Genomic DNA, 19,627 nt, shown 5'->3' with positions numbered 1-19,627 from the left:
GCTGGTGTGGGATTGAGTTGGAAGGAACCATGGAGAACCTTCATTTATCTACCAAGAAATTGAGGCCCAGAAAGTTTAGGAGACTGTCCAAAAGTCACACAGCACATCAACAGCAGACGTAGGATTCGATCTCAGATCCTAGCTTTAAACCCTGGGCTCTGGCCACTATCCCACATTGCCTTCAACCCCAGCCCACAAAAGGAGCAGTTCAGGGACTCACCCACATTAGGGGTTCGTCAGGGGAACCCCTGGATTCCAGCTGAGGGCCAGCTCCATGTCTTCCCTGCTGCAACTGCCTCTTTGGATTCTGGAGGCTGTCCCCGGGTGGTCAGTCAGTCTGGGGCTCTGGGCTTCATCCTCAGTGGAGGAGATCCCATTGCTGTCTTCCACCTTGGCTGCTGTGAACAGCTCTGGGGAAATTATGAGAGCAAAGGGAGCCTCGAAACTTGGGGAAAGGCGTTCTCCTCAATTGTTGCATTTGCTGATCCCTTGGCTGGCAGGAGAACCATCAGGGAGGTCATCCCATTTTAAGAAAGCTAGTGAAACATACAGACCAGATCGCAATGCCTCCCTAGCTAGATCTTTATATGTCCTTAATGGACAGACTGCCCTGTACATACAGATCCTTTACTGTTATCTGAATTGGGCTTCAGGCACAAATGTGAGCCTCCAAACATAAGTAAAATGATCTCTATAAGCATATCTACAGAGGGGTTGGGCAGTGGGGAGCCCCCTTGCAGTTGTTACCAAACTGAAAAAGCCTCAAGTAAAGCCCACTGATCAGGATGGAAGGGAGGAGGACAGAGCTAAGGTGGGCTGATGAGGTAGGAGGTGTATGGATCTTCTTCTTCTTCTTCTTCTTCTTCTTCTTCCTCCTCTTCCTCCTCCTCTTCTTCCTCCTCTTCTTCCTCCTCCTTCTCCTTCTCCTTCTTCTTCTTCAGATGGAATTTTGCTCTTGTCACCCAGGCTGGAGTGCAATGGCACGGTCTTGGCTCACTGCAACCTCTGCCTGCTGGGTTCAAGCTATTCTCCTGCTTCAGCCTCCCGAGTAGCTAGGATTATAGGCATGCACCACCATGCCCAGCTAATTTTGTGGTTTTAGTGGAGACAGGGTTTCACCATGTTGACTCGAACTCCTGACTTCAGGTGATCTGCCTGCCTCGGCCTCTCAAAGTGCTGGGGTTACAGGTTTGAGCCAGCGAGTCTGGCTGGAGTTTCTTCTTTGTGCGGGACACCATGTAGACATTATTAACTGCCCAGTGAGGCTGCTGTTTTCATTCCCATGTGAGGGGTGGGACCTGACGACTGGAAAAGTGAAGTGTTTTGCTTGAGACCACACAGGTAATAAGGAAGAGAGGTGGGAAAGAAGCAGTCTGTCTGATCCCAAAGCCATGTTCTGTGGTCTCTTTTTTTTTCAGGGACAGGGTCTCACTTTGTCACCTAGCTGCAGTGCAGTGGCGTGATCATAACTCACTACAGCCTCAAACCCCTGGGCTCAAATGATCCTCCCACCTCAGCCTCCAGAGTTACTAGGACTACAGGCATGCACCACTACACCTTGATAATTTTATTTTTCTGTAGAGCTGAGGCTTTTGCTCTGTTGCCCCGGCTGGTCTTGAACTCTTGGCCTCAAGCGATCCTCCCACCTCGGCCCAAAACCGTGTTCTTAGTAGAACATCATGCAGGGGAAGCTTGGAGCTGGGGCCAGGTCTTGCAACAGGCACTGAGGAAAACACATTTTGTTTTGTTCAGGGTGGGTGTGGCAAGTTTGGATTGTGTAACTTTAGCTAAGCTATGTTTCCCAGAATTCCTTTCCCTGTAGAGTTCTGGGTTAGGTTCTGGTTAGTTGCTGTAGTTTAGGGCCCAAAGAGATGTTTTGTTGAGATTTGGGAGGCAGATGGGAAGTGCAGTCATATTCTCTTTACACCTGGGAGCAGGGCATGTTGTGTTTGTGGCTCAGGCCCATGGATCATGGATCTGCCGGCTCGCCTTGCTGGGGCGAGCCTGCTGGATTTCTTTAACTTCTCTGACTCTTGGGCCAGATGTGTGTTTAGCTCTGTAAGTAAGGGAGCCAACTTCCCCTGCAGGGTGCACAGGCAGTTAAACTAGGGTGGAAGGTATTGAGATCCATCTGGTTCTTGTTTGTTCTTTTGGGCTCCATGCATCCTCCCAGGTACCAATTTGTCCTTGCTCTCCCCTGCCCCTTCACACCCATCTTCCGTTTCAGACTGTCTGCCCTGCTAACTTCAGGCTGTAGCACCAGGCACAGGAGAAACAGCCTCCTATGAAGGACTAAGCCAGCAATCCCATCCGTACCAGGTCAAATCTCTACCAAAAAAGTATTGTCGTATGAGAGTACTTCTGCCTTTCTGCCTGAACTCCTTAACCTCTTCAGAATTTGGTACTAGGAGAGGCTTCTGAGGAACAACTTGAAGGATGGGCTCTTTGAATTGCATCTGGAATTGGTTTTCTTCTTGGTTAGATTTAAAGGCATAAATGACTGGTTTTTAGTGGTAAGGGGAACATTGATTGACCACAGCCTGAAGAGATAAAACAGCTACTTAAATGATCACCTCTGTCCACACCTGTTCAAGGGTGACCAAGTAGTTGATGGCACAGAGCACTTTAATGGAAACAAAAATATTATTATGGGTTGGAGAACTTGGAAAAAGAAAGTGATGGTCTCAAGGCTTTAAAATCTCACTCAAGATCCACAGACAGGGCCAGTCATGATGGATTACATTTATAATCCTCGTGCTTTGGGAGGCTGTAGTGGGAGGATTCATTGAGCCCAGGAGTTTGAGACTAGCCTGGGCAACATAATGAGGCCCTGCCTCTACAAAATAAAATCTGCATACAGGACATGAATGCTTCTTTTCCTGCCTGTATGGAAGACAGATGCCTGTTAGAGAAAGACAGTGGAGTACTGCAAATTTGATCAAGCAATGCCTCCAATCACAGCTGCTGTAGTTTTGTTGCTGGAGCCAATCAACACATCCCCTGGCACCTATTTTTTAATTATTCCACTGCAGAATGACTTTTTCCTTATACCTATTAGTAAAACTGTCAGAAGCATTTGCTCTCAGCTTGCAGGGACAGCAATACACTTACACTTTCCAACTGCAGGACTACATCGACTCTCCAGCTCTATGCCATCATCTAGTCCAGAGGGACCTTGATTATCTTGGCATCTCACAGGACGTCAGCATTGGTGATGACATGTATGACATGTGTTTGCCTTAGGGGGGAAAAATCCCACAAGAATTCAGGGGCCTGCTACTGCAGTGGCATTTTCCAGGGGTTCTTTAGTCTGGGGCATGTTGAGATGTCCCTTTGAAAAGGTAGGACAAGTCACAGCATCTGGCCCTCCCATCTATTGAGAAGGAAGCACAGTGCCTTGTGGGCACTTCAGATTTTAGAGAGTAGCTCATGTTTCAGGTCAAAGTACCACTGAAGTACCATTTACCAGTGATACCAATGAAGTACCACTTCAACCCACTTACCAATCGACCTGAACAGTTGCTTGTTTTGAGTGGGGCCCAGAACAAATAGGTCCAGGCTGCCATGCAAGTGGCTCTGCCACTTGGGTGTATGACCCAGCAGATCCAATGGTGCTTGACGTGTATATGCACATAGAGATGCTACATGGAAGCTCAGAGGGGCATCTGTGGGTAAAGCATAGGGCAGACCTTAAGGGTTTTGGAGCAAAGCCATGTCATCAACTGCAGAGGACTACTCTCCTTTTGAGAAACAGTATCTGGCTTGCCAGCAGGTCTTGGTAGACACTGAATGCTTGACCTCAGGTTACCAAGTTATCATGAGACCTGAGTTGCCTATCATGAACTGGGTGTTAACAGGCCCATCAAAACAAAGTTCAGCATGGATAGCAGCAATTGCATAATCAAATGGAAATGGTCTTGTGAAATCGGGCTTGAATAGCTTCTGAAGGCCCAAGTAAGTTGTGTGAGCATGCCCATGGCCCTAGTGCCTGCCACAAGCCTCCTCCTTCACCTATACCTATGAATTCATGGCGAGTTCCCTGTGACCAATTGCAGGAGAAAGAAAAAGACCCGGGCCTGTTTTACAGATGGCTCTCCACATATGCTACCATTCCCTGACAGTGGATGGCTGCAGCATTGCAGCCCCATCTCGGGTGCTGCTGTTTACATAAGGTGTATCAGTGTTGTTAACCTTATATCTCAATATTCAAGTCAGAGGATATCAAAAGGGGATTGTCACTCAACTAGAATAGAAATGAGAAATTGAGATGGATAAAAGAACTTTGTATCCTCTATCCACTTTGGGGAGAGGATAGCTTGTTAGATTGTATACAGGGAAAACTGCATTATGTTAGGCAGGAAGATGATCTTGCTATTGCCTTTATTTGGGAGAGGTGCATATGGGTGCCAAGTCAACAAGGGGTGGACTCTTGGGGGTTTGTATTATTTCACTTAACTAAGCCAAAGTTTCATTTCCTAGAATTCCCTTCCCTGCAGAGTTCCAGGTTAGCATGGGTCTCAAGAGATGTCTTGCATAAGATTTGGAAACTGGTATGGAGTAATTTAATTTTTACAATCTCATAGTCGGAGCAGGGCATGAAATGCTGTTGCGGCCAATGTATGCTGGCCCTTATGTGCTGGCTCATGGTGTTAGTGCAGGGAAGCACTGGGAGCTGCAGCAACTCCAGGTCCTGGCAGAGGATCTTCAGCTCCTCTTACTTCGGAGCCAGGAGCGTACTTGGTTCCATGATGAAGGGCACTGGCTTCCCTTGGAAGACACTGCATCATCAACATGGAAGACGTGGGGGTCTTCAGTGAGAGGCTGAAGGATGTCGTTGTCTGTCCTCATAGAGCTCTACTCATCCTTGTAGTTCCACTCTGCCTTGCCAATTGGGACACGGGACTGCAGGTCACAGCACCAGCACAAACAGAAACAGCCCCACCCACACTGTTTTACTGGCTCCCATAATCACAGCAAGCTAAATCCCTATAATACATCTCTTATTTTATATATAGGTATCTCCTAGTAGTTCTGTTGCTTATATCAAATCCTGGTTGCTACAGGCTTCCCAGTGCCTGTATCAACATGCCAGCATGCTTGGACCATAGCAGATGCTTGGAAAATGTTTGTTGAATGAATGAGTGACTGAATAAATAAGCGAATGACTGAGATGCAGCTCCTATCCTCAGGAAGCTCACATACCAGTGTGGAAACAGAGAGAACCAATGAGTTGGGCAGACAATACAGTGATTGTGGGATTTTGACATCTGCAGTGGGCAGTCTGGATGAGAGCTGGGCTCACCGGTGACCTCACTGTCCCTGAGGTCTCCCTGGGCTGGGCTTGGCTGGGTAAGGGGATGGGCATTGCATTAGGACTGGCATGCTAGGTGGTGTCCTCAGGGGGCTCAGAGTCTTTAACTCAGTCCCCCAGTGTCCCACAGGGAAGTGTCATCTTCTAGCATGGCTTCCTGCTGAAAATGAGCTTCCAACCATTGTACGTGTCCAGGTGCTGCTGCACTCATGAAGCCAACTTCAGGTCACACTTGCAGATCTGCTTCTGGCACTTGCTCCCAGAACCTGGACCAGCCAGGGAAGAAATCTGGATTCTCACTTCTGGCCAGACAGACAGACCATCCCACCTCTACCCTGACCCAGGTGTCAAGACCTTCCCAGGATGGTGCCAGGGCCCCTTTTCTTGCTGAATTTAGAAAGCCCACAACTATACAGTGTCTTCCCTGGCAGGGGTTTGATATTATCAATCAAGGGTCTGCTGGCCACCTTCTCTTTCATGAACTCCAGTTGCATCACTCCCTTCCTCTAAGGCCTTCAATGGTTTCCCATTGCCAAGTTCCTCAGCCTGACAGTTAAGGTTCTTCGCTGTGGCTGCACTGCCTTTCCAGTTTGAATTCCCAATTATTCCCCACCTCCCAAACCTCCACTCCTCTGCTCTTGCTCTGGTTTTCCCACCTTTCTGCCCTTGCTCTTGCTGTTTCTTCCCCCTCCGGAATGTTCATCCCCTATCTCTAGCTACTAATTGCATTTTTAAAATCAGTAACAATAATAAGAGCTACCACCTGCTGATTGTCTACCAGGTGCCAGGGACTTTCCTACAGTTTATCTCATTGAATCTCCAACAGCCCAACAACTAAGTGTAATCATCCCACTTAATGGGGGAGTAACTTTCAATCTGAGGCTGAACGTGTGCCCTAGGCCATGCAATCAGAGATGGGCAGAGTGGGGATTTGAGCCTGGGTCCCTGCAAATCCCAAGGCTGGGCCCACTGGCACAGAGCCTAGGCCTCGCTGCTCTCATCACTCTCCACTGTGCTTGACACAGGGCCTGGCACAGAGGGAGCGCCCAGTAAATGTCCACGAGTTAAATCCCATGCATACCTCTACATCATGACTGCCATCAGTGGTGCCCAGAGGGCAGGGGTCACAGCTGTGTCTTCTGGGGAACCACACCCAGGAGTCAGATTTTACAATGTGAGAGGCAGAAGTCAGAATTAGGAACTCAACACAGAAAACCTGGTCTGGGGGAAGACTGGCCCCCCAGGACTCCCACTGGGTCTCCTACTGGCCAGAGGCATTTCAAGCACCTTCTGAACTTCCTCAGAAGCACAGAATTAGACCCTCTGTAGCTGTGAGGTCCAGTTCAGTGTCTTGTACCCCAAATTATCCAAGTACTTCATACATACTAAGATGGGCTAACATTCTATTAACCACAGTTTTGGGTAACTAGAAGTATTAGAAACTAAATGCCAGGTTTGGGGCCGGGCGTGGTGGCTCATGCCTGTAATCCCAGCACTTTGGGAGGCTGAGGTGGGCAGATCACGAGGTCAGGAGATCGAGACCATCCTGCCCAACACGGTGAAACCCCATCTCTACTAAAAACACAAAAAATTAACCAGGCGTGTTGGTGGGTGCCTGTAGCCCCAGCTACTCGGGAGGCTGAGGCAGGAAAATGGTGTGAACCCAGGAGGCAGAGCTTGCAATGAGCTGAGATCGTGCCACTATACTCCAGCCTGGGTAACAGAGTGAGACTCCGTCTCAAAAAAAAGAGGGGGGGGCGGTGGGGTGCGGAGAAAGAAAGAAAAGAAAAAGAAACTAAACACCAGGCTCTAGTTATGACTTTGCGCAAGTACTAACTTTGGGCAGCCTTCTTACCTGTCATGGGTCTCTGCTTCTCATCTTTACAGAAGAATTGATAGATCATGTTTTAAAAACTGCAGTCCCCGTCCACTAGTGGGTCATGAAATCAGTTTAGAGGGTTGCATCCAGTGTGTGTGCACATGTGTGTGTTAATATATCACAAGTAGTAAAGTGCTGCTTCAGCACTTTGTGTGTCTATGCTGGCTGTGTATGTGTGGGTGGACTGGGTCCAGATGTCAATTTTATTACATTTTGTGGGTTGCCTTCAAAAGGATCTGAGAAAGCCTCATTCCCATAACCTTTCAGGGCCCTTCTGGCTCTGAAGTTGCAGGTGTCTGAGTGGCTTTAGGGTCTTAGTCTTAATTAAACAAACCCCCAAAGGCTCCCCTGGGGCTTAATGTCCCTGGACTCCCCCTCATCCTTCTCTTTTGTCTTCAAACATTAGATCAGAAGTGGCTTCTGAGGTTGAGTGTGGTGGCTCACACCTGTAATCCCAGCACTTTGGGGAGCTGAGGCAGGTGGATCACCTGAGGTAAAGAGTTCAAGACCAGCCTGGCCAACATGGTGAAACCTGGTCTCTATCAAAAATACAAAAATTAGCCAAGTGTGGTGGTGGGTGCCTGTAGTTCCAGCTACTTGGGGGGCTGAGGCAGTAGAATCACGTGAACCCAGGAGATGGAGGTTGCAGTGAGCCAAGATTGCGCCACGGCACTACAGCCTGGGCAACAGAGCAAGACTCTGTCTCAAAAAACAAACAAACAAACAAACAAACACACACAAAAATCCCAAACAAACAAACAAATGGAACTGGGCTTCTGGCCTGCAATCTCCAAGCCTCTGACAGCATCAGTCCCAACATGTTCACTAACCACCCAGCGCAGGAACTAGCCACACAAGCACAGCTATTTGGCTCCTCTGTGGGACAGACATCCAAGCCACTGAGTTTAAATCACGCAGAGCTTGTGTTGTAAGGGCCTTAAAATCAGATCAGGGCTCATATCTTAGCCCTGTGTGTTTCCTCACCGTGTGACCTCAGACAGGTGATTTCAATTATCTAAGTCTCAGTGGTCTCTGCTGTCAAGTGGGCTAATGACACTTTCCTCACTAGGTTGCTGGGAGTATTTGATGAGACAATGCACATAAAGCATCCGCTACGGGGCCCTATATACAGTAGGTGCTCAATCAATGGCACCTGTCATGGAAGAGGACCACCAAACCCCAGCCCAAGAGTTTTGACTCCAACCATTCGCCCTAAACCCAAGTCCTAGGGGCCAAGGCAGGTGTCTGGGGCAGAAGGTGGCCCCTCTTCTCATCTTCCCAGGCTGCCCCATGAAGCACTCACTACATTGGATATGGCCACCGGTGATGCTGGAATTGCATCGGTGCCACTTAGGGGAGCTCTGGTGAGGTGTCAAGAGGGAGTAGCAGCAATCATGCGGGAGACAGCACCTGTGGGGAGATCCAGGCTGTGTCCAGGGCACACAGCCCTGCAGCCGGTCCCAAAGTGGCGCATGTCGACACTTCCAGTCCTCGCCTGGGTGGTGCCCTCTGCCTGGAACGCCTGTCCCCCTACCCCACCGGCAAAATCCCTCCCTCCCTGTAGGCTGCCGCGTGCACTTCCCCTGTTTCCCCAGCAGAGGTTCTCCTTTCTCTTCTGGTTCCCACATCATCCTGTTGATTCATCCGCTCAAACACTCGCAGTTAGTGCTTCAACACACATTTAGTGTGCCAGGCCTGGGCTAGGCACTAAGGTCACCACATCTCCACCACCACCTGTTAGTCTCTCAGGGACTGACATGCAAGAAGCAAGAACTCCACACTGTGATGAGAACAGGAGGTCAGTGAAAGCATTTTGAGTTGAACCAAGAGGTTGTGGTGGCTCACATCTGTAATTCCAGCACTGTGGTAGGCCAAAGCGTGAAGATTGCTTGAGCCCAGGAGTTTGAGACCAGCCTGGGCAACACAGTGAGATTCTGTCTCTACAAAATACTTAAAAATTAGCTGTGTGTGGTGGTCCACACCTGTAATCTCAGCTACTCAGGAAGCTGAGGTGGGAGGATTGCTTGAACCCAGGAGGTTGAGGCTGCTGCAGTGAGCTGTAATCATGCCACTGCACTCCAGCCTGGGTGACAGAGTGAGAACCTGTCTCAAAAACAAAAACGAAAGCAGCTATGTCTAAGCAGGAAGGTGGCAGTTTGCCATGAGCCCCTTGGCTCCATCTCCACCAAAGCCAGCAGAGATTGGCATGCGCTGTGTGTAAAGGGTCTGATTTACAGTCTCTCAGCCCCCTCCTCCCACAGGGGGTACCTCGTGACTCCTGTTCAGTGAGCACCTCTCCCCAGTGATAAGGCACAGCCTCCACTGGGACAGAAGGAATCCAGGCCTAGGGGAGAGGAGAAAGCTGGGACCTGGTGGATTCTGAGGCGGTCCCAGGGACTGACAGGTAGAAGGGCTGCATCAGAATGACCAGAGCTCTGAGAGGAATCAACACAGCTGGTCTAGGGCCTGGACATCTGTATCTGTCAACCAGCTCCCCAGTGATGCAACCGGTGGTCACGTGTGGGACACTGGGAAGGGGTACAAGCCCTGGGGGGCTGTATGGGCCACTCACACATGCTATTTTGTTATTTTGCACCAAGAGATGAGCAAAGCTTACTTGATCTATTCACACATATCCACAGGTATACCTGATGACATCCCCAGAGGCTGAGACAAGCTTTGGTCCTGGTACTAATTTTCCAGGTTTCTAAATTTGGGACTGTGCACTACTCAGGGGTAGAGGGGTGGGAGGTGCACCCTCCTAATGAGTAAAGAACAAAACATCACCATCATCATCCCCCTAATGTGGACATTTTATAGCTTTCTCCTTTAAAAATGTATTTAAGCTGGGCATGGTGGCTCACACCTGCAATCTCAACACTGAGAGGCCAAGTGAGGAGAATCACTTAAGGCCAGGAGTTCAAGACCAGCCTGGCCAACATAGTGAGACCTCATCTCTACAGAAAAAAAAAAAGAAAATTAAAAATGAGCCAGGCACAGTGGTGTGCACCTGTAGTCCCAGCTATTCCGGAGGCTGAGGTGGCAGGATCGCTTGAGCCCAGGAGATCAAGGCTTCAGTGAGACGTGATTGCACCACTGCTCTCTAGCCAAGGCAACAGAGCAAGACCTTGCTGCATATAAAATAAAATGATAAAAATTTATTTAAAACATTTTTCATCTTTTGATAGAACATTTTCTTTAAATGTGTTATGTACCTCTTTGCCTTTTTGAACTGAATATAACGCCTATAATTTGGTTAACCTTTTTAAAATAATTTGGGGTCATTGTGTTAATGCCCTGGCAGTGACGTATTCCTGGCCCAGCAAAAGAGTTGGGGGATAGTGAGATAAACCTTACAGAAAGAAAAGTTGGAACTCAAAATAACCTATGCAACAATTCCAAAATGGTCGATTCTAAGAATCAGTGAACAACTCATTCATTAAATCAGGGCAAGCCTGATTCAGAGAACCTGACAATTCTTTAGTTACCATGTCTCTTTGAGTCATCAGTTCTAAACTGTTGATCCAGTAAATTCAGAACGTTGCATAATTGGTTTCCTATAAATCAAAGTGAACCAGCTGCTGGATGCTGAGATTACTCAGGTTTCAAATAAACTTGTGGGTTGCAAGCAAGTCATTGTTACATCTTCTGTACAGATCTACAAGCAATGGTCACATTTGTTACTGTCTTAAGAAACTCTATCTGGAGACAGCTATACTGTCCTATTGAACCTCTAGTCGAAGTTCTAAAGAGTCATTTTACAGACTTCCCTTCTACACAGACCTTTTCACATTTTTATGCTTTTCAAAGTGTTTTCAAATCCATGACCCAATTTGCACCTCACAACATCTCATTTTACAGAGTGGAAAACCAAGAGATAGAGAGAAAAGTGTCTCACCTGAGGTTGCCCCCAAGTTAGTAGCGAAGCCAGAACTTGAACCAGGCTCTCAGATCCTGGCATTTGGGGCAGTCCCGCCAGCCTGAGCTGGTTCCCCACGGCCGTAATACAGAGCCTCTCATGCGACGGGGACCGTGGCTCCTCTGTGCGCCCCAGGGCTTTCCTGGTGCTGGACGCCACTGAGCAGGTCTCAGTGTGGACAGTGTCCCAAGGGCCCATCTTTGAATTTTACTTATTTTATGTGAACTCTCATGTGTCTAAATATCAATAGAAATTTAGTGCCTTTTCTTCTGCTAATAGGTCTTTTGTTATTCATTCACAGGGTCCCACTGCAGTAAAATAAGAGAATAAAGGCCAGTTGTGGTGGTGCACGCCTGTAGTTCCTGCTACTTGGGAGGCTGAGGCAGGAGGATTGCTTGAACCAGGAAGGTCAAGGCTGCAGTGAGCAGTGATTGTGCCACTGCACTCCAGCCTGGACAACCAAGTGAGACCCCATCACAAAAAAAAAAAGAAAAAAAAAGAGTAGAGGAAAAGTCTTTCTCCCTGACATTGACCTGCAACTCCCCATCAACACCAAAGTGACCAGAGTGAAAAAGCTCAGGGCTTCTGTACCCTTTTAACAAAGGAAAGTGGGTTTGGGCTTCGAGGGACAATAAATTGTGGGGAAGTGACTAGGAAAGACATGGGGAGCTAATGCAAGATAAGAGCTACTGTAGTGAGGTCAGTTTAGGCAAATTCGTCTTCAAGGATAAGAATCACTCTTCTCTCCTTGGTGCAAGGCGTGGGGGGCACCTTTCTCTAAGTGAAATTATATTTATTTTTATGGTCACCCTCTGTTTATGACAAGCGATACTTGTTTTCCCTATGCCAGAGGGATATAAATTTCCTTCTTAAATAAACCCTTAAATAAATAAATTTAGGCCAGGTGTGGTGGCTCACGCCTGTAATCCCAGCACTTTGGGAAGCCAAGGCAGGTGGATCACCTGAGGTCAGAAGTTCGAGACCAGCCTGGCCAACATGGCAAAACCTTGTCTCTATTAAAAATACAAAAGTTATCTGAGTGTGGTGATGGATGCCTATAATCCCAGCTACCGGGGAGGCTGAGGCAGGAGAATCACTTGAACCTGGGAGGCAGAGGTTGCAGTGAGCCAAGATGGTGCCACTGCACTCCAGGCTGGGCTACAGAGCAAGACTCTTGTCTCAAAAAATAAAATAAAATAAAATAAATTTAGATTAAGTGAAAAAAAAAAAACCCAAAAGCAAATATTCAACCAGGCCTCAGGAAGGTGACCTGTGGCAAGCTGAGCTCTGAGCATAGTCCTCCCCCATCTTCTACTTGACAGATGAAACTTCGGAGGCTTGGGTGCAGGTGATCTAGAATGTGGTCTCTAGTTTGGCAGCCCAGGGAGCCGTGTCTACACAGGATGGACAAACCTTGGTGTGAACAGCTGCTCCATCCCTGGGTTGGCAATGGAGACAGGTCTCTGTCTGCTCCAGGTGCTGCAAGTAGGGGAAGTGGGGATAGTGGGGGTGATAGAGGAGGGGGGGCCTACACGCTTTTCAGCATGTAATCCCTGGCCAGGTGCATCAGGATCTTGGGAAGCCCTTGTTAAAAACTGTCGACCAAAAGAGTCAAACTCTGCAAAATATTTGAAGGATTTATTCTGAGCCAAACATGAATGACTGGTGGCCCATGACAGTGCCCTCAGGAGATCCTGAGAACATGTGCCCAAGGTGGTGGAGGTACGGCTTGGTTTTATACATTTTAGAGAGACATAAGACATCAGTCAATACACGTAAGATGTGTATTGGTTCAGGCTGGAAAGGCGGGACAACTGGAAGTGCAGGTGTCAGAGGCATTAGAACAAGACCAACTCCATCTTGAACAAGGGCTGGGTAAAATGAGGCTGAGACCTACTGGACTGCATTCCCAGACAGTTAAGGCATTCTAAGTCAGAGGATGGGACAGGAGATCGGCACAAGATATGGGTCATAAAGACCTTGCTGATAAAACAGTTTGCAATAAAGAAGCCAGCTAAAACCCACCAAAAGCAAGATGGCTACAAAAGTGGCCTCTGGTTGTCCTCAGTGCTACACTCCCACCAGCACCACGACAGTTTACAAATGCCATGGCAATGTCAGGAAGTTACCCTATATGCTCTAAAAAGGGGAGGCATAAATAATCCACCCCTTGTTTAGCATATCATCAAGAAATAACCATAAAAGTGGGCAACCAGCAGCCCTCTGGGCTGCTCTGTCTATGGAGTAGCCATTCTTTTATTCCTTTACTTTTTAAATAAACTTGCTTTCACTTTACTCTATGGACTCACCCTGATTTCTTTCTTGCATGAGATCCAAGAACCCTCTTTTGGGGTCTGGATCCAGACCCCTTTCTTGTAACAGAGGCTTCCAAGTCATAGGCAGATTCAAAGATTTTCTGATTAGCAATTGGTTGAAAAAGTTATTATCAATAAAAAGGAACGTCTGGGTGATGATAAGGGGTTGTAGAGACCAAGGTTTTATCATGCAGATGAAGACTCCAGAGAGCAGGCATCAGAGTTAATAGATTGTAAATGTTTCTTATCAGGCTTAATAGATCCTGTCTTATGAGTAATTCCAAAAGGGAGGAGGGTTTAATGAGGCATATCTGGCTTCTCCTTCCCATCATGGCCTGAAACTAGTTTTTCAGGCTAACTTTGGAATGCCCCTGGCTGAGAGGAGGGAGTCCATTCCGATGGTTGGGGAGCCTTAGAATTTTATTTTCAGTTTACAAAATACAGGTTCCTGGGCTCCACCCTAGACCTACAGAATCATACTCTTCAGGTTTGGGGCCCCGAGAACCTGCATTGTAAACTTGCTCCCCTGGGTGATTTTTTGTCCACCATAAAGTTTCAGACCTGCTGCTTTTGAAGCCATCCTCAAGAATTCTGGACAGAAATATGGTGATAATGAAGCATTAATCAGGCTGCACATTGGCTCACTTCCATGTTGCTAAAAGTCACAAAGCACTAGATACTGACCCACTTTCATCTCATGTTACTATAGATAGGATTCCTGACACTACAATTGATCGGTATTCCCATTGTTCCTATAGATATGATCTCTGACATTAGAATCACAAGACTGACTTGTTTAAGGATTGCTTAGGGTGTTTTTCAAACCCCAAGTTCCAACCACCAGCTTGAAGACTCTCACAGAGGAACGAGATCAGCATGAGAATGCATGTTCTTCCTCTCCCTGTCCCGTGACATCAACCTGCACTCTTCAACCATTCAATGATCTCCACACTTTGTCCCACTCCAAAACCCTTAAAAACCCCAGCCCCAAACTCCTCAGGGAAATGGATTTAAGGTTCTCTCCTGTCTCCTTGTTTGGTGACCCTAAGTTTAAACCTCCTTCTCTGCTGCAACCTGGTGTCTCATCGTGTTAACTTGCTGTGTGCACCAGGCAACAGACCTATTACAGTTCCAGCGTAGGGAGCACACTACCTGGGGTGGTGAGGGTCGCACCAGGACCCTGGGCTTAACATGGCTTTTGCTCACTTTTGCCCAGCTTCCACCATTTCTTTCTGGGGGCAGGGGGTGGGGGGACACCAAGTCTTGCTCTGTTACTCAGGCTGGAGTGCGATCTTGGCTCACTGCAACCTTTGCCTCCCTGGTTCAAGCAATTCTCCTGTCTCAGCCTCCCAAGTAGCTGGGATTACAGGCATACGCCACCAAGCCCAGCTAATTTTTGTATTTTTAGTAGAGATCGGGTTTCACCATGTTGGTCAGGCTGGTCTTGAACTCCTGACCTCAAGTGATCCACCCGCCTCGGCCTCCCAAAGTGGCCTCCACCACTTCTCCATGAGTGAGTTACCTCAGGCAAGAAGTTTAACTCATCAGAACCTGTGTCCTCATCTGTACTGTGTGACCAATCATACCCACCTTCGTTTTTAAAAAAAATCATACCCACCTTGCTGGGTCATGCAGAATGAAGGGTAAGTGAGAAAATGTATATAAGGTTCTTAGCACACGGGAACCCAGAAATTGGCATTTTCCCATTCCCTCTCAGGAAGCCAGAAGCACTATGGCTGAATTTTACTCCCTTCCTTCTGCTCTGCAGTTCCTGGGTTGGTGTTTGGGGCAGGGAGGGACGCTTACCGCAGAGCCAGGGCCAGCTGCTGCATCATCTCAGGGCTGAATCCTTGAGGAGGGAACAGGAACAGCTTTGGCTTCCTCTCACCTCAGCCTAGCCCTGGATCCTGGAAAGGGCTCCAGCAGAGGCAGCCCACAAGCAGAATGCACTTTGACCCCACTTCAATGGCCTCCTGAAAGTAGGGGGAGTGTCGTGGCAGAGGGTGAAGAGCTAATTTCTGATCATCCTGAGAGAAGGCTTCGGAGGTGATAGAATGTCCCTGCCTTTCCTACCTGCCCACCCACCCCTTCCACCCTGTCCCAACCTTCTCACTGGTGGGAAGTTCTCAGTAGGAAAGAGATGAGGGTTTGGTCAAAAATTCCCTTTCAAGGGTAGGCGTTATTGGTTAATTTTACTAATCACAAATTGAGAATCAGAGAAGTAAAACTGTCAGAGGTGTGTGAACCAGAGCAACTCCATCTTGAATAGAAGCTGGGGAAAATAAGGCTGAAACCTACTGGGCTGCATTCCCAGACGCTTAAGGCATTCTAAGTCACAGAATGAGATAGGAGGTCAGCACAAGATACGAGTCATAAAGACTTTGCTGATAAAAGAGCTTGCAGTAAAGAAGCCAGCCAAAACCCACCAAAACTAAAATGGTCACGAGAGTGACCACTGGTCGTCCTCACTCCTGCACTCCCATTAGTGCCATGACAGTTTACAGATGCCATGGCAACATCAGGAACTTACCCTATGTGGTCTAAAAAGGGGAGGCATGAATAAGCCACCCCTTGTTTAACGTATCATCAAGAAATAACCATAAAAATGGGCAACCAGCAGCCCTCGGGCTGCTTTGCCTATGGAGTAGCCATTCTTTTATTCCTTTATTTTTTTTAATAAACTTGCTTTCACTTTACTCTATGGACTCATCCTGAATTCCTTCTTGCGTGAGATCCCAGAAGCCTCCTTAGGTCCAGATCCGGACCCCTTTCTTGTAACAAAACCACAAGCCCAAGGTCACACAGCTGGGAAGTAGCCCAGCTGAAAGAAATAGGAGGAGCTTTCCTATCAATCCGTATTCATTCATTCATTCATTCATTCAACAGAAATGTCCTATGCCCCCAGCATTGTTCTAGATGCTGGGAATGTTGTGGTCCTTCCTGTGTCCAAGGCATTCATATTCCAGTCAATTGTTGGGGTGAGAGAAGTGAATTGCTGAATGCTGATTAAGAAAACCATCAGAAAGTGTAAAGCAGAGAATTAAAACAGGGCAGGGAGACTGGGAGTAACCAAGGGTGGGAGGTAGTTGCTTTCGGTTGGGAGGGCAGGGACATTTTTTTGGAGGGAGAAGCAGTTCAGCTGAGCTCTGGGTGAAGAAGGAGCCCGTCTTGCCAAGACCCAGGGGAGGCTTCCCCCAGCAGAGGCCCCAAGGTGAACGGGGCTTGGCCAGGAACCAAAAACTGAAAGGGACCAGAGAGGAATCCTCATCCTGCCTTCTCTGACCTTGCTTTGAGCTTTTACAAACTGCTTTAAAAATCTCTTCATTTTAAATTAAAAAAAAAAAAAAAATAGGGGACTCTGAGCTCTAGAGAACAAGCCAGGCCAGCCAGTGGGAGACATGGGCTATTCAGCTTGCCCTGGTGCCCTGAGGTCAGGATGACCCTCCGGCTGACCTCAGTCAGGAACCCCACGTGTGAATGCCCCCTAGTCCTCCTCAAGGGGACACTGAGATAGGGTGGGGAGGGGGTGGCAGGAGCCCAGCCCCTCCTGCACATCAAAGCAAGGCGAGGATGTGGGGAATGAACATGGGCATTTGGAAGCAGGATCCAGCCAGAAAGACAGGCAGGGCCTTGGAGAAGTCGTCCCTGTCACTTTGTCCCTGGGCTGGGCCCCCTGGAGGTGGAACCATGCATTCCAGGTGGCCTGAGGCTTGTACCCACCAATGGGTAGGTTTCTGCCTTTGACACACATCACCCCCACCTGGTAGTCCCTGGGTGTGGCTAGTCCCCCGACAGGAGCACCCGGGGGTGAGTCAGGGACTGTCTCAGTCAAGAGTGTGGGAGATAGAGTGGGACATGGCCCTGGAGCCAGAGATACCTGGGTTCGAATCCCAACCCTGCCACTTATCAGCCAGTGACTCACCCTTGGAGTTTCAGTTTCTACAGCTGTCAAATGCAGTAACAGTACCAGCGCCTCAAGGTAGGTAAGAGGAGGGGTGAATGGGCACCACAGGTGTTCCGTGTCCACTCCACTTCCCACACTGGGCAGAGCCTAACCCCAGAGGGAACAGGAAGCACAGTGGCTGCCTCTGCCATCCAGGAGCACTCAGAGGGGCAAGTGGAGAACAGAGGCTCTCCTGGGAATTACTCCTTCCTTGCTGCCTCTTGTCCAATTTCAATCATTGGACACTGATCCAGGACAAGAACTTGCAGGGTGGGACATTCCAAGTCCTGCTGCCTGAGGCCCCACCTGAGCATCTAGCCTCCTAATCTAAATAAATCCCATGTCTTTACCAATCTGAGATTCATTCATTCATTCATTATTCATTTATTTGTTCAACAAATCCCTATTGATCACCTACTACATATCAAGCCTGCCCTGGTGAGAAGGTGGTCACAGATGGGAGCACCCCAGGCACAGCTCTGCTCCCAGCCAAAGTGAGAGCGGGTTGCAGTCCCTGGCTCTGGGCTTGCTCGCCCAACACAAATTCCTTCAGCTACCCAACCCCTCAGGGACATTGATCCTGTTCCGTCTTGGGGGTAAATAAACCCTAAGGAATCTAAACCAACCAGGCTCATCCCATTGTCTTGGGTAACCTCTGGGTTAGGGTGGCCTGTCCTGAAGAGAAGTCGGTGGGTGGTGCTGGCGGGCTTATTAAAAAGACACAGGAGGCCGGGCGGGGTGGCTCACGCCTGTAATCCCAGCACTTTGGGAGGCCGAGGCAGGCGGATCATGAGGTCAGGAGATCGAGACCATCCTGGCTAACATGGTGAAACCCTGTCTCTACTAAAAATACAAAAAATTAGCCGGGCATGGTGGCGGGTGCCTGTAGTCCCAGCTACTCGGGAGGCTGAGGCAGGAGAATGGCCGGGAGGCAGAGCTTGCAGTGAGCCGAGATTGCGCCACTGCACTCCAGCCTGGGCAACAGAGCGAGACTCCGTCTCAAAAACAAACAAACAAGCAAACAAACAAACAAACAAAAAGACACAGGAAGAGAGGAAGACACAGCGTCTCCTTGGCTGGATGCTGTCACGTCCTGGCCTGCGGGCTGGCATCATGGTTGCCAGCTTGGAGCTGTGAGGGGAGTCACCCAGAGGGCAAAGCCAACACACAGAGGTGGCTTGCCAGGAGCAGGAAGGAAACCAGGCCCTGATGATATCAAGCTCCGAAGAGCCAGACTTGGAACCACCTCCTCTCTGAACGTCTCATCATGTGAGATCATAAACGCCTGCATTGTTTCAGCCCACTGAGTCACAGTTTTTAGCTGCAAGCTTCTTAACCAATACAAACGTGATGCGGCGAGGGAGCGGAGCAAGAAGAGGCTGGGGCGAAGCTGTGGCTCTGCCTTTCTCGGGTTGTGGGACCTCAGGAGGGTCCTCAATTATAAAATGGGGATCGTAATGGCTAAGTCAGCCAACATGAATATTAAGAGAGATGTTGCTGCAAAGCCATAGGGAGGTATTGGGCCAAATTTGGTAGACAAATAAGAGTCATCAGCTCCCGATGGTGTCTCTTGAGTAAATGCATCCAGTGTCACTGAGAGAAGACTTGGCGGGAAAGGAGGAGGACACTTTCTCCTCCTGATTTCTCTTGGGGGTGACTTTAGATCTGGTCACTACGAAACAACAACATTAACCACGCCGCTAACATTTAAAGTTAACACCCTGTGCCAGGTGCCTGCTGTGCTAAGAATTTAATCTACACTAATCTTATTTAATACAAACATGAACACCTTCTTATTCTCTTCTTTTTAAAAAATTTTCAGTCCAGTGCAGTGGCTCAAGACTGTAATCCCAACATGTTGGGAGGCCAAGGCAGGAGGATCACTTGAGCCCAGGAGTTTGAGGCCAGCCTAGGCAGCATAGCGAGGCCCCATCTCTACAAAAAATACAAAAATTACCCAGGTGTTCGGGTGCCTGGCTACTCAGGAGGCTGGGGCAGGAGGATCACTTGAGCCATGGAGGTCAAGGCTGCCGTGAGCCATGATCATGCTGCTGCATTCCAGCCTGGGCAACACAGCAAGACCCCGTCTCAACAACAATAACAAAAAAAAATTCTTATTTTTTGTAGAGATGAGGTCTATGTTACCCAGGCTGGTCTCTTCTTATTTTCATTTATACTTTACACGCAGAGAATGTTTCCTCCTGTAAGGTACATGGTTAGTCAGTGATATAAGTGGAATTAAAAAAAAAAAAAACTAGAG

The sequence above is a fragment of the Pan paniscus genome, chromosome 1 (assembly GCF_029289425.2).
Source record: "Pan paniscus chromosome 1, NHGRI_mPanPan1-v2.0_pri, whole genome shotgun sequence".
In the NCBI taxonomy this organism is placed as follows: domain Eukaryota; kingdom Metazoa; phylum Chordata; class Mammalia; order Primates; family Hominidae; genus Pan; species Pan paniscus.
Note: the sequence above shows the minus strand (reverse complement) of the source record.